Source organism: Panulirus ornatus, chromosome 14 (genome assembly GCF_036320965.1).
Source record: "Panulirus ornatus isolate Po-2019 chromosome 14, ASM3632096v1, whole genome shotgun sequence".
Lineage (NCBI taxonomy): Eukaryota > Metazoa > Arthropoda > Malacostraca > Decapoda > Palinuridae > Panulirus > Panulirus ornatus.
This window is the reverse complement of record NC_092237.1, coordinates 14,137,721-14,164,800: the sequence shown is the minus strand read 5'-3', so window position 1 is coordinate 14,164,800 and position 27,080 is coordinate 14,137,721. Positions and strand designations below refer to the sequence as shown.

The window sequence follows — 27,080 nt, the reverse complement described above, 5'->3', positions numbered from 1 at the left end:
GATGTCGTCCTTTTTAGCTTCCAGTTACGTCGTTCTTTTACTTCTGACACGAGTGCTGAGCAGCCGTAGATCATCCCTTCTCCTCATGGTGCAGTTGTAGACTCTAAAGTGATGCACTGGGGTAGGTCGTGTGGGGTTTTTCTGGCGAGGTATTGAAAGTATCAGAGTGGATGTTAGCTCCAAGGGATTTTGAGACTGGCAAGGCAGCTCCCTCCGCATTCTTTTGTGGGGACGAGCGTCGTGTCTATTGTGTAGGGTGTGGAGCTGTGTGAGGTGGGAGGCGGGGGAGAAAAGAAATAGGGACTGGCCTGGAAAGGAACGCCAGGTCTTTTTTTCTTCTTTCTTCTTCTTTTTAGGAAGCATATTTGGAATTTTAGAAGGTATTGGTTCATTCAGAGTCCCGTGACGGGCATTCATGGGTCGAGGGTACGAAAGCATTGGCTCGGACGAGGGGGGTGAAAAAAAAAAAGGAAAGATGTGGTGGGTGGAGCTCTTCCTCCTCCCCCGACGAAAGACTGGTTTATCTACCAGGTTTGTGTGTGGTAGGGCGGAGATCCTATACATCTCTGATGGGTTTTTAGTATGATGTTTGATTTCATTTGGCTTGCATTTGATATTAGACGGCGAGCTCTATTTTTGACGAGAGAGAGAGAGAGAGAGAGAGAGAGAGAGAGAGAGAGAGAGAGAGAGAGAGAGAGAGAGAAGGCTGGGTGCATTGTGTATTCCTGGTCTACCCAGAAGCGTATGACACTATACATCATGCAGGAACAGGGACGAGAATCTTTCATCGGATGGAAATTTATATTAGTTGGAGCGAACGAAAGATGCTGGTCAAGGGTGAGCCTTTCCGAAGCGGATGAGGTTTACCCGCGGTGTTCCACAGGATTCGGTTTTGGGACCGTTGCTGTTTTTTCTAGATCGACGCATGTAACATGCCATGAGGACAGGTCGCAAATACAGGGGGGAGGGGGAGCAAGGAATGAAGACGATAACATCAACTTATGCCAGACAAAGTCCATAAGTTGTTCTGGCACATGGTTCATGAGTGAATGAGGATAGCGCTCTGTGAAGAAAAAAAAAAAAAAGATAAAAGACTTTGATACTCGTATTGATTAGCAAGAAATGAACTGCAGGAATCGTTGTGAGAGAGTGACTTGGGGTTTCAGCTTTTGCGTGTAACCAGTCGGCAGAACACTGTCTTAAAAGGATTCTAAAGGAGACAATACTGTCTATGGGTCAAAAAGAAATTAGAATCACTTCGAAATAGATGTCTAAGCACATGTTCAGCAATTCAGTCGCAGCATACATTACGTCAAGACAAGAACAGGCATCTCAGGTTCGGTCAGGCATCTCAGGTTCGGTCACAACACTTGAGGAAAAAGAGAAATATGAAGAGGTGCAGAGGAAGATCATCAATGTTGGCACCGGAATTATAAGCAGTCGTGTTACGGCGAAAAGTGTGAGGCAGGCCATAAACTACCCCATCATGGGAAGGAAGGAAGAAAGTGCCTTGATCACAGCTTTCAAGTTTCTCAACAGTGAGCTCTTCCTCGAAGGATGACAGGATAGAGCAGCCAGAGGCTCCAACGAAACACTTAAGCCGGAAGTTGTTGGAAAGACACACAAAAGGAATCCTACAGCATCACAGTACCGGAGGAATGGAATAAGTTAAGTCACGAAGCTGGAAATGCTGACAGCATATCTAAAAGTTTAAAAAAGTTGCACGACAGCAGCGAGAGTTCAAACGTTTGGGGGCGGCCTCCCCCACGAGTGTAGAACTCCCTTCCTTCGCAACATGGATAGATAAGAAAACACACACACACACACACACACACACGCGCGGGCACGCAAGCACATACGCCAGCCAGTAAAATCCTGGAACACCATTTGATGCTACACTATTCACTGGCGGAATATCTAGTGTCGTTCTTTTTGACCAGTATCGGCGACGACAAGGCGTCGTCTTCCTCCACATCACGCGTTCCTCCAAGAAATGGATCCGCATGCAGGCAACCGTCCCTCTGGTCCCCTGCCAGGAGACTCACCCTCTTCCTCAGTTTTCTATTTACTCGACCGACTTCCATTTATCAGAGGCCTTGGGGAAGCCCTTGGGGAATCTGGCGCGACGGTCGCCTTCCCCTCAAGTGTCCGCCTTGCCAAAGTTCGGCATTTCGTCGCCAACTTTCCCCCCCCAGAATGCTGGGCTGACACACGCGTCTGTGTTTCTGGGGGTCTCTGTTTGACTCCCAGAAGTGCCTTGCCGTACGTGGCCATCCGGTATCTGGCGATCCTCGAGGAAGCAGTCGCTGCCCAGGAGATAATCTATGCCCGCTGACTTGCAGACAGACAACTCCTTCACTCCTTCAGGCTTTCCTGGAGGGGAAGGAGGGAAGGAAGGGCCTGGATCATAAGGAGACCCGAAGAGTGAGTGAGGAAAAGGAAGGAATATATGTGTGTGTGTGTGTGTGTGTGTGTGTGTGTGTGTGCGTGTGTGTGTGTGGAAGAGGGTTGTGCTGTGGTCAGGGAAGGGTTGACATTAGGGAATAAGAAAAAAGTTCTTAAGAAAGTAGGAAAAGATGTGGTGTGGACGAGAGAGAGAGAGAGAGAGAGAGAGAGAGAGAGAGAGAGAGAGAGAGAGAGAGAGAGAGAGAGAGAGAGAGAGAGAGGCTTTGACGAAAATGAGACAACCTTGACTTCAAGCGAGCCGAGAACCTGGGAGACAATTAAGATAATGTCTGACGGTCGGGGTTCAGGAGGAGGAGAGCCTCTCCTCTCGGGTGGGAAATGGGTAAGAGCGGCTGGCCGGCCAGACAGACAGACAGGTGGGATTTGGCGGTCATCAATTATTTGTTGTCGTCGTTGTCCACAAGGGCCGGGGGGGGGGGGGGGGGGGGTTGGCTCCGCAGATGGAACACGAGAGGCCACTGCGCTGGAGGAGAGATTTCAAGCAATATGTTATAGGCTTTAATGGTTCCTCTGCGAATATCTATACATGTATGTGTGTGTGTGTGTGTGTGTGTATGTGTGTGTGTGTGTGTGTGTGTGTGTGTGTGTGTATGTGTGTGTGTGTGTGAGGCTGAGATATGTCATAGGTACAAGGTTAAGAAACTGGGCAACACTACTCTCTCCTATAGTTACCCACAAAGAGGTGAGACAGATTCTCTCTCTCTCTCTCTCTCTCTCTCTCTCTCTCTCTCTCTCTCTCTCTCTCTCTCTCTCTCTCTCTCTCAGAACTACACCAAGAATGCATCAACTAAAAGCCGCAGCGCCCCGACCTGGGACAAGGTGAGTGAGGCGTAAACAATGTGTGCGGCCCCAGGCTCGCCTCTCCCTCCCTCTCTCCTGGCCCTCCACCCTTCTTATACACTCTGGCCCGCTGCCCAGGGCCCCTCCACCACACCATCACCACACTCGGGCCAGGGGTTGTCCCTCCACCACACTGAAGGCAGGCCAGGGCCCTCATCCCATCACCACTACACTGAGACCTCCAGGCCCCTGTATCACCATCATCACCACCACCATTACACTATCACCACCATTACACTGATACCAGTGTCCTCCACCATCACCCACCACTACCACACTGAGGCTTGGGTCACTCCACCACAACCACACTGGGTCCAAGGCCTCCCACCACCGCCACTACTCCACCCTGAATCTATGCTCTCCATCACCACTACCACGCAAAGAACAGGACCCTCAGTGAAAAGCTTACGCTGAGGTCGCCAGCGTCAGTGTTCTCGTAGAATCTCCGCCCTGTGAATACTGACCCACTCAAGATACATCCAGCACAGCGTTTCCAGGTTCACACTTTTGACCGTGACGCCCACGACGTTTCTGATATTGAGGGCAGCAGGTGAACGCCTTGCGTCATCCCGACGTTGACAGTCTGCCGATGTGGTGTGTTGTCATCTTGGTCCGGGTTAGCGGCGAGGGGTGGCAACGCATGATGGGACGAGCGGAGAAGAGAAGGGCGGGGCCACAGAACAGACTCAGCCAATCGGGAAACGATTCGTTGCCTGTGAAGGGAACCGTCATCCAGAGGTCACATTGTGTTTTTTCCAATCGTGTCGTTATCTCTGGATAAGGTCTTAACCAGAATGCTAAAGAAGTAACACTCACCCAGAGCACATTATTTCCATAAGTGTCACCCTTTATTTGTCACGTTGGCCAATGAACGAATATATATCGTGATAAATGATAGTTGAGGAACAGGTGAAATATTTATTAGACGGAGGTCAACACCGGAGTAAACTAATAGTTAGTGTAATTCGACTCTTTTCCTATTTGCAGATATAATGACATTTAGCTTCATTACCCAACGAAATAGTTTGTTAAATATCATGTTTTATGGCGGAGGTAACCTGGTGTCGTATCCGATCAAATTGTGAGAGGGGTTGGGTTGATATTACACCATCGACCTTTTATCCTTTTCACTCTTTCGTTCGTGCTTGCTGTACTGTTCATGTGAGCACGGCCGACTGTATACAGACTTCGTGGAGGCATCTGCAGTTACGTAGATTTCTTAAGTCACAATCCATTTCACCTTATTATAGGCTCTTCGTACTTGGTGATGGGAGGTTCCTCCCAACCCACCCCTCCCTCTTCTCGGCCTCATCTCTTTTAGTTTTCCCTCCTCTGTCACATGAATTGACATGATAGGTATCGTATTTAAGACTCTCTTCTCGTGAGAGGATCGTATATTTACGTTCTAGATCCCAGAGTGGAAATTTCTATGCCTCGGACCTGTTTAGAGTTGGAAATCCTGTTCAGTCATTAAAGAATGAATCCCAATTATTTTCTCTCTCTCTCTCTCTCTCTCTCTCTCTCTCTCTCTCTCTCTCTCTCTCTCTCTCTCTCTCTCTCTCTCTCTCTCTCTCTCTCTCTCTCTGTATATATATATATATATATATATATATATATATAGGTCATGGTAGAACAAATATATTGAAGCAAATGCCATGAGACTGACAATATATATATAACACCATTGGACAATAGAGTACGTAAGCTCATTGGACAATAGAGTACGTAAGATCATTGGACAATACAGTACGTAAGACCATTGGACAGTAGAGTACGTAAGATCATTGGACAATAGAGTACGTAAGCTCATTGGAGAATAGAGTATATAACACCATTGGACAATAGAGTATGTAACACCATTGGACAATAGAGTATGTAACACCATTGGACAATAGAGTATGTAACACCATTGGACAATAGAGTATGTAACACCATTGGACAATAGAGTACGTAAGCTCATTGGACAATAGAGTACGTAAGCTCATTGGAGAATAGAGTATATAACACCATTGGACAGTAGAGTACGTAAGATCATTGGACAATACAGTACGTAAGACCATTGGACAGTAGAGTATGTAACACCATTGGACAATAGAGTACGTAAGCTCATTGGACAATAGAGTACGTAAGCTCATTGGACAATAGAGTACGTAAGCTCATTGGACAATAGAGTACGTAAGCTCATTGGACAATAGAGTACGTAAGCTCATTGGACAATAGAGTACGTAAGATCATTGGACAATAGAGTATGTAACACCATTGGACAATAGAGTATATAACACCATTGGACAATAGAGTATGTAACACCATTGGACAATAGAGTATGTAACACCATTGGACAATAGAGTATGTAACACCATTGGACAGTAGAGTACGTAAGATCATTGGACAATAGAGTACGTAAGATCATTGGACAATAGAGTACGTAAGATCATTGGACAATAGAGTACGTAAGAATCATTGGACAATAGAGTACGTAAGAATCATTGGACAATAGAGTACGTAAGATCATTGGACAATAGAGTACGTAAGATCATTGGACAATAGAGTACGTAAGATCATTGGACAATAGAGTACGTAAGCTCATTGGAGAATCGAGTATGTAACACCATTGGACAATAGAGTACGTAAGCTCATTGGAGAATAGAGTATATAACACCATTGGACAATAGAGTACGTAAGATCATTGGACAATACAGTACGTAAGACCATTGGACAGTAGAGTACGTAAGATCATTGGACAATAGAGTACGTAAGCTCATTGGACAATAGAGTATGTAACACCATTGGACAATAGAGTACGTAAGCTCATTGGACAATAGAGTACGTAAGATCATTGGACAATAGAGTACGTAAGCTCATTGGACAATAGAGTATATAACACCATTGGACAATAGAGTATGTAACACTGTTGGACAATAGAGTATATAACACCATTGGACAATAGAGTACGTAAGAATCATTGGACAATAGAGTACGTAAGCTCATTGGAGAATCGAGTATGTAACACCATTGGACAATAGAGTACGTAAGCTCATTGGAGAATCGAGTATGTAACACCATTGGACAGTAGAGTACGTAAGATCATTGGACAATAGAGTATATAACACCATTGGACAATAGAGTACGTAAGCTCATTGGAGAATCGAGTATGTAACACCATTGGACAATAGAGTACGTAAGCTCATTGGAGAATCGAGTATGTAACACCATTGGACAATAGAGTACGTAAGCTCATTGGAGAATAGAGTATATAACACCATTGGACAATAGAGTACGTAAGAATCATTGGACAATAGAGTACGTAAGCTCATTGGAGAATCGAGTATGTAACACCATTGGACAATAGAGTACGTAAGCTCATTGGAGAATCGAGTATGTAACACCATTGGACAATAGAGTACGTAAGCTCATTGGAGAATCGAGTATGTAACACCATTGGACAGTAGAGTACGTAAGATCATTGGACAATAGAGTACGTAAGATCATTGGACAATAGAGTATATAACACCATTGGACAATAGAGTACGTAAGATCATTGGACAATAGAGTACGTAAGAATCATTGGACAATAGAGTACGTAAGCTCATTGGAGAATCGAGTATGTAACACCATTGGACAATAGAGTATATAACACCATTGGACAATAGAGTACGTAAGCTCATTGGAGAATCGAGTATGTAACACCATTGGACAATAGAGTACGTAAGCTCATTGGACAATAGAGTACGTAAGATCATTGGACAATACAGTACGTAAGACCATTGGACAGTAGAGTACGTAAGATCATTGGACAATACAGTACGTAAGACCATTGGACAGTAGAGTACGTAAGAATCATTGGACAATAGAGTACGTAAGATCATTGGACAATAGAGTACGTAAGCTCATTGGAGAATAGAGTATATAACACCATTGGACAGTAGAGTACGTAAGATCATTGGACAATAGAGTACGTAAGCTCATTGGAGAATCGAGTATGTAACACCATTGGACAGTAGAGTACGTAAGATCATTGGACAATAGAGTACGTAAGAATCATTGGACAATAGAGTATGTAACACCATTGGACAGTAGAGTACGTAAGATCATTGGACAATAGAGTACGTAAGAATCATTGGACAATAGAGTACGTAAGATCATTGGACAATAGAGTATATAACACCATTGGACAGTAGAGTACGTAAGATCATTGGACAATAGAGTACGTAAGCTCATTGGAGAATCGAGTATGTAACACCATTGGACAATAGAGTATATAACACCATTGGACAGTAGAGTACGTAAGATCATTGGACAATAGAGTACGTAAGCTCATTGGACAATAGAGTACGTAAGCTCATTGGAGAATAGAGTATATAACACCATTGGACAATAGAGTACGTAAGAATCATTGGACAATAGAGTACGTAAGCTCATTGGACAATAGAGTATATAACACCATTGGACAATAGAGTACGTAAGCTCATTGGAGAATCGAGTATGTAACACCATTGGACAATAGAGTACGTAAGCTCATTGGAGAATCGAGTATGTAACACCATTGGACAATAGAGTACGTAAGCTCATTGGAGAATCGAGTATGTAACACCATTGGACAATAGAGTATGTAACACCATTGGACAATAGAGTATATAACACCATTGGACAATAGAGTACGTAAGCTCATTGGACAATAGAGTACGTAAGATCATTGGACAATAGAGTATATAACACCATTGGACAATAGAGTATATAACACCATTGGACAATAGAGTATATAACACCATTGGACAATAGAGTATGTAACACCATTGGACAATAGAGTATGTAACACCGTTGGACAATAGAGTATGTAACACCATTGGACAATAGAGTACGTAAGATCATTGGACAATAGAGTACGTAAGCTCATTGGACAATAGAGTATATAACACCATTGGACAATAGAGTATGTAACACCATTGGACAATAGAGTATATAACACCATTGGACAGTAGAGTACGTAAGATCATTGGACAATAGAGTACGTAAGAATCATTGGACAATAGAGTACGTAAGCTCATTGGAGAATCGAGTATGTAACACCATTGGACAATAGAGTATGTAACACCATTGGACAGTAGAGTACGTAAGATCATTGGACAATAGAGTATGTAACACCGTTGGACAATAGAGTACGTAAGCTCATTGGACAATAGAGTATGTAACACCATTGGACAATAGAGTATGTAACACCATTGGACAATAGAGTACGTAAGCTCATTGGAGAATCGAGTATGTAACACCATTGGACAATAGAGTACGTAAGCTCATTGGAGAATCGAGTATGTAACACCATTGGACAATAGAGTATATAACACCATTGGACAATAGAGTATGTAACACCATTGGACAATAGAGTATATAACACCATTGGACAATAGAGTATATAACACCATTGGACAGTAGAGTACGTAAGACCATTGGACAGTAGAGTACGTAAGATCATTGGACAATACAGTACGTAAGACCATTGGACAGTAGAGTACGTAAGATCATTGGACAATACAGTACGTAAGACCATTGGACAACAGAGTACGTAAGCTCATTGGACAATAGAGTACGTAAGCTCATTGGAGAATCGAGTATGTAACACCATTGGACAATAGAGTATGTAACACCATTGGACAATAGACTACGTGAGATTGTTGGACAATAAAGTATGTAACCCCATTGGACAACAGAGTACGTAAGCTCATTGGACAATAGAGTACGTAAGCTCATTGGAGAATCGAGTATGTAACACCATTGGACAATAGAGTACGTAAGAATCATTGGACAATAGAGTACGTAAGATCATTGGACAATAGAGTACGTAAGCTCATTGGACAATAGAGTATATAACACCATTGGACAATAGAGTATGTAACACCATTGGACAATAGAGTATATAACACCATTGGACAATAGAGTACGTAAGCTCATTGGAGAATAGAGTATATAACACCATTGGACAATAGAGTACGTAAGCTCATTGGAGAATAGAGTATATAACACCATTGGACAATAGAGTACGTAAGCTCATTGGACAATAGAGTACGTAAGATCATTGGACAATACAGTACGTAAGACCATTGGACAGTAGAGTACGTAAGATCATTGGACAATACAGTACGTAAGACCATTGGACAGTAGAGTACGTAAGATCATTGGACAATAGAGTACGTAAGATCATTGGACAATAGAGTACGTAAGCTCATTGGACAATAGAGTATGTAACACCATTGGACAGTAGAGTACGTAAGAATCATTGGACAATAGAGTACGTAAGAATCATTGGACAATAGAGTATGTAACACCGTTGGACAATAGAGTACGTAAGCTCATTGGAGAATCGAGTATGTAACACCATTGGACAATAGAGTATGTAACACCATTGGACAATAGAGTATATAACACCATTGGACAATAGAGTATGTAACACCATTGGACAATAGAGTACGTAAGCTCATTGGAGAATAGAGTATATAACACCATTGGACAATAGAGTACGTAAGCTCATTGGACAATAGAGTACGTAAGATCATTGGACAATAGAGTACGTAAGAATCATTGGACAATAGAGTACGTAAGAATCATTGGACAATAGAGTACGTAAGATCATTGGACAATAGAGTACGTAAGAATCATTGGACAATAGAGTACGTAAGCTCATTGGACAATAGAGTATGTAACACCATTGGACAATAGAGTATGTAACACCATTGGACAGTAGAGTACGTAAGATCATTGGACAATAGAGTATGTAACACCATTGGACAGTAGAGTACGTAAGATCATTGGACAATAGAGTACGTAAGATCATTGGACAATAGAGTACGTAAGAATCATTGGACAATAGAGTACGTAAGCTCATTGGAGAATCGAGTATGTAACACCATTGGACAGTAGAGTACGTAAGATCATTGGACAATAGAGTACGTAAGAATCATTGGACAATAGAGTACGTAAGCTCATTGGAGAATAGAGTATATAACACCATTGGACAGTAGAGTACGTAAGATCATTGGACAATAGAGTACGTAAGATCATTGGACAATAGAGTACGTAAGATCATTGGACAATAGAGTATGTAACACCATTGGACAATAGACTACGTGAGATTGTTGGACAATAAAGTATGTAACCCCATTGGACAACAGAGTACGTAAGCTCATTGGAGAATCGAGTATGTAACACCATTGGACAACAGAGTACGTAAGCTCATTGGAGAATAGAGTATATAACACCATTGGACAATAGAGTATATAACACCATTGGACAATAGAGTATATAACACCATTGGACAATAGAGTATATAACACCATTGGACAATAGAGTATATAACACCATTGGACAATAGAGTACGTAAGCTCATTGGACAATAGAGTACGTAAGCTCATTGGACAATAGAGTACGTAAGCTCATTGGAGAATCGAGTATGTAACACCATTGGACAATAGAGTACGTAAGCTCATTGGACAATAGAGTACGTAAGAATCATTGGACAATAGAGTATGTAACACCATTGGACAATAGAGTACGTAAGCTCATTGGAGAATCGAGTATGTAACACCATTGGACAATAGAGTACGTAAGCTCATTGGAGAATCGAGTATGTAACACCATTGGACAATAGAGTATGTAACACCATTGGACAGTAGAGTACGTAAGATCATTGGACAATAGAGTACGTAAGCTCATTGGAGAATCGAGTATGTAACACCATTGGACAATAGAGTACGTAAGATCATTGGACAATACAGTACGTAAGACCATTGGACAACAGAGTACGTAAGCTCATTGGACAATAGAGTACGTAAGCTCATTGGACAATAGAGTACGTAAGCTCATTGGACAATAGAGTACGTAAGAATCATTGGACAATAGAGTATGTAACACCATTGGACAATAGACTACGTGAGATTGTTGGACAATAAAGTATGTAACCCCATTGGACAACAGAGTACGTAAGCTCATTGGACAATAGAGTATATAACACCATTGGACAATAGAGTACGTAAGAATCATTGGACAATAGAGTACGTAAGCTCATTGGACAATAGAGTACGTAAGCTCATTGGACAATAGAGTACGTAAGCTCATTGGAGAATAGAGTATATAACACCATTGGACAGTAGAGTACGTAAGATCATTGGACAATAGAGTACGTAAGCTCATTGGACAATAGAGTACGTAAGCTCATTGGACAATAGAGTATGTAACACCATTGGACAATAGAGTACGTAAGCTCATTGGACAATAGAGTACGTAAGAATCATTGGACAATAGAGTATATAACACCATTGGACAATAGAGTATATAACACCATTGGACAATAGAGTATATAACACCATTGGACAATAGAGTACGTAAGCTCATTGGAGAATCGAGTATGTAACACCATTGGACAGTAGAGTACGTAAGATCATTGGACAATAGAGTATGTAACACCATTGGACAATAGAGTATGTAACACCATTGGACAATAGAGTACGTAAGCTCATTGGAGAATCGAGTATGTAACACCATTGGACAATAGAGTATATAACACCATTGGACAATAGAGTATATAACACCATTGGACAATAGAGTATATAACACCATTGGACAATAGAGTATATAACACCATTGGACAATAGAGTATATAACACCATTGGACAATAGAGTACGTAAGAATCATTGGACAATAGAGTACGTAAGAATCATTGGACAATAGAGTACGTAAGCTCATTGGACAATAGAGTACGTAAGCTCATTGGAGAATCGAGTATGTAACACCATTGGACAATAGAGTATGTAACACCGTTGGACAATAGAGTACGTAAGCTCATTGGACAATAGAGTATATAACACCATTGGACAATAGAGTATATAACACCATTGGACAATAGAGTATATAACACCATTGGACAGTAGAGTACGTAAGATCATTGGACAATAGAGTACGTAAGATCATTGGACAATAGAGTACGTAAGCTCATTGGAGAATCGAGTATGTAACACCATTGGACAATAGAGTATGTAACACCATTGGACAATAGAGTACGTAAGAATCATTGGACAATAGAGTACGTAAGATCATTGGACAATAGAGTATATAACACCATTGGACAATAGAGTACGTAAGATCATTGGACAATAGAGTACGTAAGCTCATTGGAGAATAGAGTATATAACACCATTGGACAATAGAGTATATAACACCATTGGACAATAGAGTATGTAACACCATTGGACAATAGAGTACGTAAGATCATTGGACAATACAGTACGTAAGACCATTGGACAACAGAGTACGTAAGCTCATTGGAGAATCGAGTATGTAACACCATTGGACAATAGAGTATATAACACCATTGGACAATAGACTACGTGAGATTGTTGGACAATAAAGTATGTAACCCCATTGGACAACAGAGTACGTAAGCTCATTGGACAATAGAGTATGTAACACCATTGGACAATAGAGTACGTAAGCTCATTGGAGAATCGAGTATGTAACACCATTGGACAGTAGAGTACGTAAGATCATTGGACAATAGAGTACGTAAGATCATTGGACAATACAGTACGTAAGACCATTGGACAGTAGAGTACGTAAGATCATTGGACAATACAGTACGTAAGACCATTGGACAGTAGAGTACGTAAGATCATTGGACAATCGAGTATGTAACACCATTGGACAATAGACTACGTGAGATTGTTGGACAATAAAGTACGTAGGATCATTGGACAGTAGAGTATGTAAGACCATTGGACAACAGAGTACGTAAGCTCATTGGAGAATAGAGTATATAACACCATTGGACAGTAGAGTACGTAAGATCATTGGACAATAGAGTACGTAAGCTCATTGGAGAATCGAGTATGTAACACCATTGGACAATAGAGTACGTAAGCTCATTGGAGAATAGAGTATGTAACACCATTGGACAATAGAGTACGTAAGCTCATTGGAGAATCGAGTATGTAACACCATTGGACAATAGAGTATATAACACCATTGGACAATAGAGTATATAACACCATTGGAGAATAGAGTATATAACACCATTGGACAATAGAGTATATAACACCATTGGACAATAGAGTACGTAAGATCATTGGACAATAGAGTATGTAACACTGTTGGACAATAGAGTACGTAAGATCATTGGACAATACAGTACGTAAGACCATTGGACAGTAGATTATGTAACACCATTGGACAATAGAGTACGTAAGCTCATTGGACAATAGAGGATGTAACACCATTGGACAATAGAGTACGTAAGATCATTGGACAATAGAGTATGTAACACCATTGGACAATAGAGTACGTAAGATCATTGGACAATAGAGTATGTAACACCGTTGGACAATAGAGTACGTAAGATCATTGGACAATAGAGTATGTAACACCATTGGACAGTAGAGTACGTAAGACCATAGGACAGTAGAGTGCAGAACGCCATTGGACAATAGAGTACGTAATATCATTGGACAATAAAGTATGTAACCCCATTGGACAACAGAGTATGTAAGATCATTGGACAACAGGGTACGTAGACTCACTGGACAGTAGAACACGAAGGCCTCACTGGACAACCGAGTTCGCAGGCAGTTACAACGGCGCCCGTAGACACACATTGGACAGTAGATGACGTGGGCTCATTAAGCTCTTAATTTTCCGAAGCATTTTTGATTTCCGTCTCAGCGTCTGTAATACGGGTAATAATTAATTCTGCCGCCCAGTTAAGCCTGGAGAGAGACGAATTTATTTCCGTAGCCGATACGGTTATTTAGAGCGAGATCAGGCCATATGATACATCGCAGCCATATAGACACGTTAATCCATCATGCTTAAGCTTGAAATACGATGTTTGTGTTAACGTGTGTATTTGTCTGTGTGTCTGTGTGTGTTCCAGTAAGGGCGTGCGTACGCATGTCTGCATTTGCGGAGTATTCGTATGCGGAAGTGCGTTCATTCGTGTGTGTGTGTGTGTGTGTGTGTGTGTGTGTGTGTGTGTATGTGCTTGTGTGTGTGTGTTTGTGTGTGTGTGTGCGCTTGTGTGTGTGTGTGTGTGTGTGTGTGTGTGTGTGTGTGTGTGTGTGTGTGTGTGTGTGTATCTCTGTTTCCATGCGTATTCGTAAGGTTCCCGTAATAACCCAGATCTTCACGTACGATGGCTGAGTCTGGCTTACGTCTGGGTAGGGGCAAGTTATCAGGCGACGAGCAGTAATGATTGGCTTGGGTCGACCGAAGGTTATCTATCCTCCAGAGGTCATCCTCCGTCAAGCAGAGGCTTCCTGAAGGCAAAGGAATGCAAGGAGGAAGAGGAGGAGGAGGAGGAGGAGGAAGCCTCCTTAGGAGGTCCAGGTCGGTACGGGGACGTATTGGCCAGGTTGCTGAAACATCGAACGGGCGGGATCTGTGAGTGCCCACGTCTCTCCATCTTTAGAGGAAGAAGAGGAGGAGGAGGAAGAGGAAGAAGAAGGGGAGGAGGAGGAGAAGGAGGAGGAGGAAGAGGAAGAAGAAGAAGAGGAGGAGGAGAAGGAAGAGGAGGATTAGGAAGAGGAAGAAGAAGAAGAGGAGGAGGAGAAGGAAGAGGAGGAGGAGGAAGAGGAAGAAGAAGAGGAGGAGAAGGAGGAAGAGGAAGAAGAAGAAGAGGAGGAGGAGGAGGAAGAGGAAGAAGAAGAGGAGGAGAAGGAAGAGGAGGAGGAGGAAGAGGAATAAGAAGGGGAGGAGGAGGAGGAAGAGGAAGAAGAAGAAGAGGAGGAGGAGGAGGAGAATGAGAAGGAGGAGGAGGAGGATTAGGAAGAGGAAGAAGAGGAGGAGAAGGAGGAGGAGGAGGAGGAGGAAAGCTTATTATCCCATGAACTGGATGGCAATGTGATTCCTCCCCTTTTTTGCCCCGACCATTACCGGGGCGGGATGACTCAACCTGCGTGGCTCCCGGGGCAGGCGAGGTGGTAGGTAGCGAGGAAACGCATCTCGAGAGGAATTTGGAAATTATATTCGTCTGTCTTTCCATAATAGAACAGATATTAGCAACGAATGGTTTTACATGTCGGTTATAGTTCATAGATATTCCTTTTTTTCTTTTTTTTTCTATATTTCAAGCACTGTACATGCTGTACGGATCTGTACCTCTTTGTATCGCAGACCTATACCTTGTATCGCACATTGTCGTCGTGCTCAGCGATCGCACCGTCGTACTCAAGGACTGTACCGTCGTGCTCAGCGATCGCACCGTCGTACTCAAGGACTGTACCGTCGTGCTCAAGGATCGTACCGTCGTGCTCAAGGATCGTACCTTCGTGCTCAAGGATTGTACCGTCGTGCTCAAGGATCGTACCGTCGAGCTCAAGGATCGTACCCTCGTATTCAAGGATCGTACCGTCGTGCTCAAGGATCGTACCGTCGTGCTCAAGGATCGTACCGTCGTGCTCAAGGATCGTACCGTCGTGCTCAAGGATCGTACCCTCGTATTCAAGGATCGTACCATCGTGCTCATTCAGCCCCCTAAGCGCTATGATGCGCCGTTATCTAAATCACCAGACTTAGTTCGACCTTTTTTTTGTCACTATTATTTACGTTACACTCTGACAATCGCCATGATTATGTACGTTACAGTCTGAGAATCGCCATGATTATGTACGTTACAGTCTGAGAATCGCCATGATTATGTACGTTACAGTCTGAGAATCGCCATGATTATGTACGTTACAGTCTGAGAATCGCCATGATTATGTACGTTACAGTCTGAGAATCGCCATGATTATTTACGTTACAGTCTGAGAATCGCCATGATTATTTACGTTATAGTCTGAGAATCACCATGATTATGTACGTTACAGTCTGAGAATCGCCATGATTATGTACGTTACAGTCTGAGAATCGCCATGATTATGTACGTTACAGCCTGAGAATCACCATGATTATGTACGTTATAGTCTGAGAATCACCATGATTATGTTCGTTACAGTCTGAGAATCACCATGATTACGTTATAGTCTGAGAATCACCATGATCATTTGCGTTACAGTCTGAGAATCACCATGATTATGTACGTTACAGTCTGAGAATTGCCATGATCATTTACGTTACAGTTTGAGAATCACCATGATTATGTTCGTTACAGTCTGAGAATCACCATGATTACGTTATAGTCTGAGAATCACCATGATTATTTACGTTACAGCCTGAGAATCACCATGATTATGTACGTTACAGCCAGAGAATCACCATGATTATGTACGTTACAGTCTGAGAATCACCATGATTATGTACGTTACAGTCTGAGAATCACCATGATTATTTACGTTACAGTCTGAGAATCACTATGATTATTTACGTTACAGCCGGAGGACAGTTTTCCGAGAGATGACATAATAGATTCATTAACAACAACATTGAGGTTAATCATGTTACAAAAAAAAACAAAATGCGTTTGGACAAGATGGGAGCACACATGTTGGATCAACTACTTCACATGATGCTTCAAGTTTATTATTAAAGGACCCTTCTCTCTCTATTGGGTACGAGAGAGTTTTTTTTTTTTTTCTAAAGAGGACTCTGGAAATATAATTCGTAGTAATTATATATCTAATTAATTACAACTTTTTCACAATCAGAAATTACGTGTTCCACCATCACCCTAATTACTTTTCATGAATTATATATATATATATATATATATATATATATATATATATATATATATATATATATATATATATATATATATATTTTTGTTTTTTTTGTTTTTGTTTTTTGTTTTTTCTTTTCTTACAAACTATTCGCCATTTCCCGCATTAGCAAGGTAGCGTTAAGAACAGAGGACTGGACCTCTGAGGGAATATCCTCACCTGGCCCCCTTCTCTGTTCCTTCTTTTGGAAAATTAAAAGAAAAAAAAAAAAAACAGAGGGGAGGATTTCCAGCCCCTCCGCTCCCTCCCCTTTTAGTCGCCTTCTACGACACGCAGGGAATACGTGGGAAGTATTCTTTCTCCCCTATCCCCAGGGATAATATATATATATATATATATATATATATATATATATATATATATATATATATATATATATATATATATATATATGGGTTATCATCATTATTTGATATATGAACAGGAGAAAACGTCGTTATATGACACGATAACTAACTAGATAACTTATTATACTAACTTATTATACTAACTAGATAACTTATTATACTAACTTATTATACTAACTAGATAACTTATTATACTAAGATGTCGGGAAATGACACCAGTTTAAAGTACACAGCGACAACTGGGAGATAAAATTCTGAAAACAATTTTGAGTTCTTGAGTATTACGGTACGACGGTACGAGTACCACGGTACGACGGTATGAGTACCACGGTACGACGGTATGAGTGCGACGGTACGACGGTATGAGTACGACGGTGCGACGGTATGAGTACCACGGTACGACGGTATGAGTACGACGGTACGACGGTATGAGTACCACGGTACGACGGTATGAGTACGACGGTACGAGTACCACGGTACGACGGTATGAGAACCACGGTACGACGGTATGAGAACCACGGTACGACGGTATGAGTACCACGGTACGAGAGAGAGAGAGAGAGAGAGAGAGAGAGAGAGAGAGAGAGAGAGAGAGAGAGAGAGAGAGACTGGATATTGCTGGGGAGGGAGAGTTAGCAAGTGCCTCATGTGTGGGGGAGGTCAAGGGTAGTAAGAGAGTTACGAATTTTCGTAAACGTTCGACAGAATTTGATCCGTTAATTGGTCGTTAATGAGGTTACGAATGCGAGATTGTAGTGCATTATTCAGTTATGAGGTCTGGGTGATGGAGATGTACATTAGCGTGTGGATGTGTCTGGTTAGCTCGGTCGGCTGTGAGTGGAGTGGCGGGTCTGCCTGTGTGTTCCTTAGCTCTGTGGGGACTGCAGCATGAGAGAGGCGTAGGTTACATTGTACTGCACTGTAGACTGTGTGTTTTACTGGTCTGTTTGTTGAGGTTGGAGACGGTGTGGTCTAGAAATAGGATATACATTTTGTGTGAAATTTTGGAGTTGGTAGTGTGATGTATTGTCTAAATGATGGCCCAGTCACCTTTCCTGCAATTTATATATTATCTCTTTTTTCTTAGCTGATGGTGCAAGTTGGATTGGTAAAGCGATGTGTCACAAAAGTGAGTAAGGTGTGTGTGTTGGTTCGTTCCAGCTGGTCCTTGTATATGATCTGTTTGGGTGAGCGAAATATGATATATGCGGTGAGGCAGGGTGGTGGAGTCACTGGGGTTGGGGAGTCCAGTTGCCCTGGTGCAGAGTGTGAGAATATTGAGAAGGTGAACTTGCTTTATGAGTAGTTCATCTTGGAGATCTTGGGCGTGGGCGTTGATCCAGGCAGATGACCGCTGATCAAGTGAGAACCGCCCGTGACTTGGTAGACTTCGTTGAGCCTGACATTTCGCTCTCGCAATGGTGCCGTGGGCAGAAAGGGTTCGAACCCTATACATATATATATATATATATATATATATATATATATATATATATATATTTATATATATATATATATATATATATATATATATTGGAAAGGATCACAATTTTGCGCGTGATCAAGATCTATACATATATACATATATACATATACAGATCCCACACACCAGGGTTGAATAGTGTATTACTCCTCCACTTCGTTATATAAGAGATCAAGAGTCTGATTGGTTTATAGTTATAATGCTTGTGTCTGTTCGTAAGGCATCGTATTTTCCTATTTACGTTTGATATCACTGAACTCTTCCCACGGCTCAAAGTTTCTGCTACTTTTCTGCCAAGAATGAAACGCAAATGGGATCATAATGCCATTTTGGTAATATAGTATTAGAGTAAATTCCTTGCTATACAAGTGTTATACATTGTCTTGAAGATGTATTGGTAGTATGAGCGGATTATATCCATCTACGATAATGCCTCGTGGTATAATGAATCGGTATATCGAGGACCCGCGATCGATATATCTGTAAAGAAATATATATTTCCCATCGATATCGGATTGTGTGAATTGTCCGATGACGGAATCTCCCTGACTCGCAGATGTATTACGAAATTCATCTAAAAGTCTCGACCTAAGTTTTTAAAACTTTCTTTGTCCAATTCCGTACGGAATGATAGATTGATATTCACTGCTGATATAAACTTTCCCATTGTTACGTTCACCTCTTTCGCATCATCACTTTTTCGTAACTTTTTAAATTTTTTTTGAAGTGCATGGTACGTACATGGATGACCACCCTTCATTGTTACGTTTACCTCTTTCGCATCATCACTTTTTCGTAACTTTTTAAATTTTTTTTGATGTGCATGGCACGTACATGGATGACCACCCTTCATTGTTACGTTTACCTCTTTCGCATCATCACTTTTTCGTAACTTTTTAAATTTTTTTTGATGTGCATGGCACGTACATGGATGACCACCCTTCAGTGGGTCCTGTTGCTGTGAATGTAATGCTTTAGTGTACGTGCATCTGATGGTACAGCGATTGCCACACGCCTGGGCGAGGTTATTACTCTATTCTTCTCTCGCTCCGTAAAGACTCTCACTGAGATGCCCTTCATGTTGGGGTAAATTCTATAGCCTTCCTACACATTACTCCTTCCCCTTTTTCAAGTCGAACTCTTCCCCTGAAACTGTACAGTATCGGTGCAGTAAAGATACGCTCTCGTTTTCTTTCCCAAAGACATGCAATAATCCACTTTTTTTTTTTTTTTTCTTTAGGAAGACTTCTTACCCTTTAAGACACCCGCTGTTATGACACGATCTCCCCTCCCCTCACGAGACACTCATTCCTTAATACGTTACACACACACACACACACACACACACACACACACACACAGTAATCACATCTGGGCAGCAGCAGGTAGCGAGGGGAGGCCGCTTATGACGTAAAACCGACCTTAGTACTAAGGGGAAATCTTACCACATTTCCCCAGACATCTAGACTTTCTCATTTTCCATTTTCCTGTCTGTTTCTTTTGTCTGTGAGGCGAACAACTCACTCATTCTCCATTTTTCTTCTTTTTTTTTCGTGAGGCGAACAGGATGAGGTGGAGTGTAAAAACTTTTTAAGAGAGACACTGATGTGTTATTTTTTCTTTATTAAACAAATCGTGGTATATGACAGTTTTTCTTTGGTTATATATTTATTTAATCTTTTCTGTCTGTCCAGTTTGTAAGTTTTGTCGACTTAGTTTCTCAGGGGAGAGAGAGAGAGAGAGAGAGAGAGAGAGAGAGAGAGAGAGAGAGAGAGAGAGAGAGAGAGAGAGAGAGAGAGAGAGAGAAACATCGTTCCCACCTTCGTCTGAAAAGGAGAAGCTTACATGACATTTTGCAAAGGATTTTCCTGCCTCATTTGAACGTGAAGTAAATTGGCGTCTACGTGTAGTCTCTCACATATTTTGAAAAGCTTTACAGCTTCTAAGGTGGTATTGTTCTCCTCTACAGACTAGAATGATAACTGCATGTGTAACAGAAAGAGATAGTCCTATTATAGTTTAATTTTTTGAAGAAAAGGCCGCAAAAAAGACAAAAATGAGATTCTCGATGGTTGGGATCATGTGCTTTTCACACACACACACACACACACACACACACACACACGTAATTACCCACGCCGACCAATCATATCTCAGAGTTCCAGCTAGCTAAGAAACTCGCTGGGTTGTTTAAGTAGTAGAGGATGTGTGGATCAGGTGTTTGCTTTGAAGAATGTGAGTGAGAAACTTGGATTTGTAAATGGCAGATATGGATCTGGAGAAAGCATGTGATAAGGTTGACAGAGATGCCTTGTGGAAGGTCTTAAGAATAGATGGTGTAGGAGGAAAGCTGCTGGAAGCGGTGAGATGTTTTTATTGAGGATGTAAAGTATGTGTACGAGAATGAAGAGAAGAGAACGATTGGTTCCAGGTGTAGGTTGGTCTGGAATAGGGGTGTGTGATGTCACCATGGCTGTTTGATTTATTTATGGATAGGATGGTGAAGGAGGTAAATGCAAGAGGTTGGAGAAAGGGGCGAGTATGTCATTCTGTAGCGGATGAGGTTGCCTGGGAAGTGAGTCAGTTGTTGTTTGCTGATGACACGGCACTGGTGGCAGATTCAAGTGAGAAACTGCAGAAGTTGGTGACTGACTTTGGAGGAATATGTGTGTGAAAGGGAAAAGGTGAAAGTAATGTGAATAAAAGAAAGGTTGATAACTTTAGCAGGGAAGAGGGACAGGTTAGTTGGAACATGAGTGAACCAGGGAATGTGAACGGTCGGGAGAAACCATGGGAAGGTCTTTGGGTCTTCATGGTGGGTAGGGAGCTGTGGTCCTGTGGTTTCGGTGCATTTCACATGACAGCTAGGAAGTGGATGTGAGCGAATACGGCCTTTCTTCGCCTGTTCCTGTCTCTACCTCGCAAGCGCGGGTAACGGTGATCAAAGTATGAATATATATATATATATATATATATATATATATATATATATATATATAGATAGATAGATAGATAGATAGATAGATAGATAGATAGATAGATAAATAAATAGATGCCTTCCAAATTTCCGTCTGAGACCTACGCATGACAATGTGGAGATCTTTAAGACTTAAAGACTAACTGAAAAGCTGGCTTCTCCTCAGTGTCAAGAGCCCCTCCACCAGCGTCCTCGTGAAGACTACAATAAGCATCACAAACAGCGCATATATGATAATCACCCTTGAACTTCAAGCCTCAAAAAAAGCCTCCCAGATCCATCCTTGTGGAAAGGTTACGTGCCTCTTCCGCCATAGAACCTTTTCCAGGGCCCCTGGACGGCCTCCTCTCCTACCAGATGGATGGTTCGACGATGGGTTCTCCCCGAGGAGCTCTCTCTCTCTCTCTCTCTCTCTCTCTCTCTCTCTCTCTCTCTCTCTCTCTCTCTCTCTCTCTCTCTCTCTCTCTCTGAAGCTCCTTTGTATACGAGTGTATGTCACAAAGAAAACCAGACAGTCACCCACGTCACAAAGAAAACCACTTTGGTTTAAGACAGTCACCCACGTTCCTCCTTTTTTTTAATGTTAACTGAGACGGGAGGGGCTACTTAATGTCTTAATTAAGGCCATCTCATTAACGCTATTATATATATATATATATATATATATATATATATATATATATATATATATATATTATCCCTGGGGATAGGGGAAAAAGAATACTTCTCACGTATTCCCTGCGTGTCGTAGAAGGCGACTAAAAGGGAAGGGAGCGGAGGGCTGGAAATCCTCCCCTCTCGTTTTTAATTTTCCAGAAGAAGGAACAGAGAAGGGGCCAAGTGAGGATATTCCCTCAAAGGCTCAGTCCTCTGTTCTTAACGCTACCTCGCTAACGCGGGAAATGGTGAATAGTATGAATATATATATATATATATATATATATATATATATATATATATATATATATATATATCCCAGCCTTTAAAGCTGTGTTGATATCTTTGTCAACATAAGGAATACAGAACGTCTCCCTACAAAAGGACACTTGAGAAGAACCCATACTCAAATTCATGTATGAAACTTTCGCAGTGAGGATAAATTCCCCTTCCTTGGTGTCTATATTAATGGTGAAGACGGCGTCTTTTTCCACTCCAGTTTACAGAAAGCCTGTTGATGCTGGTCTGCTTCTGAATGCAGCCAAGTGAAAGCCCCAGACGCTTATCAAGTGAGTGTAATGAGGTCAGTCATCATGATAAGAACCTTTAAAAAAAAAGCCACTGCTCACGCAGGAGGAGGACCCTTCCCTCGAGATGGTCGACGAATGCAACCGATCCTAGCTGTCGATGGTGACACCAAAAACCACCTAAAAAAAAAGAAGAAAAAGCCGATTTAAAGGAAGCACTTTGACACTCTTTAACATGTCTAGCTCCAGTGGCTCCAATGTGAGTAGGAGACAGAATACTGTTCCCCTTCCTACAAAGCTTGATGAGTTGGTCTTTCGTCAGCTCGTCTTTGAGAACGTCGTCACAAGTGTGGTATTATTTGCCGTCATGGACGAACACCTAGGGTAGCAGCTTGACTGTGAACACGTCCGTATGTCGACCCATTTCACAAAATTTTGCTTTAGACGCGACACATTTCGAGACCAGCCGTACATACACTGCTCTTTCTGAACAGGTAGTAATTCCGAAGGCTCGTAATATATATCCCCGATGTCCCTCCGTACCTTAGAAATGACTCCAGAGCCTCATAGGGTCACTCATCTGTTTTTGAGTCGGGGCCTTAAACAGCCAAGCACACCCATCGCAAACACTCGGGCCACCGACACTGCATTTTCTCCACCACCATGGACTTATTTTGTCACTGTCTGTGGTCCTCTCTCTCTCTCTCTCTCTCTCTCTCTCTCTCTCTCTCTCTCTCTCTCTCTCTCTCTCTCTCCCTGACCTTGATACGATATATCTTACGTGGCCCCAAAAGGTAAAAAAGAAAACCCAACAAACCTACCCGAACACGAGCTGTCGTGAGAGCGCGCGCATATCGTGTGCTGGCCTCACTGACCCAAATCCGGCGGCGCAGAAAGAGGGCGTCATGATGTACTCGTACACCAGCCACCACCGCTTTCGCGCTTCACGGAACCCATTTTTGAAGACCTCGGAGAGACAAAAAAAAATGAGAGACGATTTGTACTATGTTTGGGCTGACCAGCGTGAGGTGTACTGAGTACAATGAATAAGGTGCACGTGGTGTGATGTGACTCCTCCTTCTCTCCTCCTCCCTCCCTCTCATAACCCCCACGTGGCTCCTCCACTCTTTCCCCTCCCTCACTCCCTCCCTCTCTCACATTCCACCCCAACGCCCTTTCTCCCTTGCCTCCCCAGGTGAGGGACGGAGGGGGGACATGGAGGAAGCGGATTCACGCCATGACGCACTGCTGCGTCACCCTACTTTGCGACCTCTCTTTACCCTACGACACTGGCTGGTGGCAGACGAATGTAATAAGTGAAGTCTTATTATAGTCTCACGTCGTAGATCGCCACGCCCCTTGTTATCTGGCTTTCCTCTGTACATGACGAAGTCCCACGGTAGACGAACCCGTTATATAGACCATCAGGTCTTCTTGTTATAAGCCTCGCTTTCCGTTACAGACCATCAGGTCTTCTTGTCATAAGCCTCGCTTCCCGTTATAGACCATCAGGTGTTTTCGTCATAAACCTCGCTTTCCGTTATAGACCATAAGGTCTTCTTGCCATAAACCTCGCTTTCCGTTATAGGCCATCAGGTCTTCTTGTCATAAGCCTCGCTTTCCGTTATAGGCCATCAGGTCTTCTTGTCATAAGCCTCGCTTTCCGTTATAGACCATAAGGTCTTCTCGTCATGTCTCGTTTTCCGTTATAGACCATCAGGTCTTCTCGCCTTACACCTCGCTTTCCGTTATAGACCATAAGGTCTTCTTGTCATAAGCCTCGATTTCCGTTATAGACCATAAGGTCTTCTCGTCATAAGCCTCGCTTTCCGTTATAGACCATAAGGTCTTCTCGTCATAAGTCTCGCTTTCCGTTATAGACCATCAGGTCTTCTTGTCATAAGCCTCGCTTTCCGTTATAGACCATCAGGTCTTCTCGTCATGTCTCGTTTTCCGTTATAGACCATCAGGTCTTCTTGTCATAAGCTTTCCCTTTCCACATACACCAAATTCACCCTTTTTTTCCCCACTGGAATACTTGAACATTCCACTGAGGGATCAGATGTATATTTTCTAACCGGTACCTCCAATGTAATGTGTTATAGATAAAAAACAAAGAAACGCTTCGACTCGTAGATAGTTGACGACGGCTGGTATCTGCTGCTAATCACCGTAGCGCGCGGTAGTTTTACGCAGAAGATAAGAAAAAAAAAAAAAAGGTGCTCGTGTGAAGAAAAAAAAAAAACGCTCCTGATGAAGATTGGATTCCTAGAATGCCGTAAACGCCCCCCCTCTCCCACCTCCTACCTCCTTTTTTTTTCTTCTAAAGTAAGCACACGTTCACATGAGACTTTTGGATGGGCTATGTGTCTAGCTATTTTTTCTTGACTTAATTTTTTTTTTCTCTCCCTCCGTACGGATATTGCTCTTGGATTGTTGATACAAGAGATTTATCGAAAGTCATTATGTAATGTCCTTTTGCAGCCTTGAATACTGATAACTTGCGTAATATTTATACTCAGTTGATTGTATTTTACTAGCATGTTAATGCTAAGCTCTTCCCCCCCCCCCCCCCCCCCCCCTCCCATTTTGTGTGTACGGTCGTGGTCGGGAGTAATGATTTGTCATAAGGTATTCTCATTTCCTTTGGCGGAATGATCAACTGTGTCTGTATTTGCGTGACTGTATGGAAGAACGTGTGTGTACATGCATGACTGTGTGTGTGTGTGTGTGTGTGTGTGTGTGCTTTATACTTCAAAATGTCATGCGAAATGTTTTCAGTCGATGACGCAAAGGGCGAGAACACTTGAAGTTAAAGGTTAAATTCTTTTACTTCCAGCCGGTAAATGTGAGACACCGGCTTTGTGTAACTAACACATGGTTATTTTCTTTCTTTACAGCTGCGTGAAATGTCAGTTATTCTCGCACATCGGAACACAGCTGCACAAACGAAGAAATTGTCCAGGATTTACGGTCAGCTGAGGTGAGTGTGATTACGTATATCTTTATTCCACTCTTTCGGTGCAGCCAGTCTGTTTTGGGAGGTGAGGCGCCTGTCTGCGTTCTTCTGTTTTACCGGTAGAGGGCGCGCGCCGCGCCCCCATGAACTATCGGGATGACCACGCACGTTCTAAGATACTAATCTCTCGTTTCCAGACACGCCAGCCACTCTGGTGGAACCACTTTGCTCCAGCTTGCTTTGTTACAGTACTGGGAAAACGATCCCTCAGTGACACACACACACACACACACACACACACACACACACACACACACACAGCGCAGGCGGTAATGATAGCCGTTAACACGGACGTCGGAGTGGCGTTCGGTAAAATTAGCCCAGTCCTTATCTTGATTATCTGGAAGATGTGTTGCGCTCTACCTTGTGTGGGATACGAGAGACAGGCCGGATATAAAGCTGTTGATGTCTCCTGCCGGAGGACGACACCGACTGTAATGCGTGGAAGAGACGGAGGACCTTCGTCAAGGTCGAGCGTGCGATCGAAATACACTCCCGTCTCGTCTTCCACGCCCGTAATTACCCCTTGGTAACATGACCGAGTGCGTGGCGGTGGCGCATAGTGTGGGGACCTGTCAAGGGATAGATGTATAGCCAGTCTTAGGTTGATAGAATGCTCTCATAGACATGACGTCCCCGTAAAAGTACTCCAGGTCCAAGTGGGAACAGTGCCTCACTCCTTTGACGTATCGTCTAGCAGAGCGAGGACAATCGTGAGCGATCTTCGAAGTACTACGTCTCCCGTCGTGTTGTTTCTATTTGGTACCTGCCTGCCTTTTTACCAGCACGATGTGTTTTCAGAAGGTTCCCGTCTCTCTCTCTCTCTCTCTCTCTCTCTCTCTCTCTCTCTCTCTCTCTCTCTCTCTCTCTCTCTCTCTCTCTCTCTCTCTCTCTTTCTCTCTGTGGAGTCGTTCGCTCGCTCACTAACAACCAAACTTCTAGTAGCAACGGAGTTTGGGGTCGAGCATCAGCTCCTCCGCCCGTCGTCATATTGCCACTCGTGGTACTCCCTCTACTGCCTGCACAGCTGTGGGTTGTATGTTCTTAGGTTCGTTTTCTTTCGCTA

At 42.6% G+C, this 27,080-nt stretch overlaps 1 long non-coding RNA gene across 1 annotated transcript in view; it reads left to right on the top strand.

Moving 5' to 3' along the window:
* Positions 1–25,982, top strand: part of LOC139753071 (uncharacterized) — a 197,101-nt gene extending 171,119 nt beyond the window's left edge. The window contains exon 3 of the long non-coding RNA XR_011713643.1: positions 25,896–25,982. This is a non-coding gene — a long non-coding RNA (uncharacterized lncRNA). The remainder of the gene's footprint in view (positions 1–25,895) is intronic.
* The last annotated feature ends 1,098 nt before the right edge of the window (positions 25,983–27,080 follow it).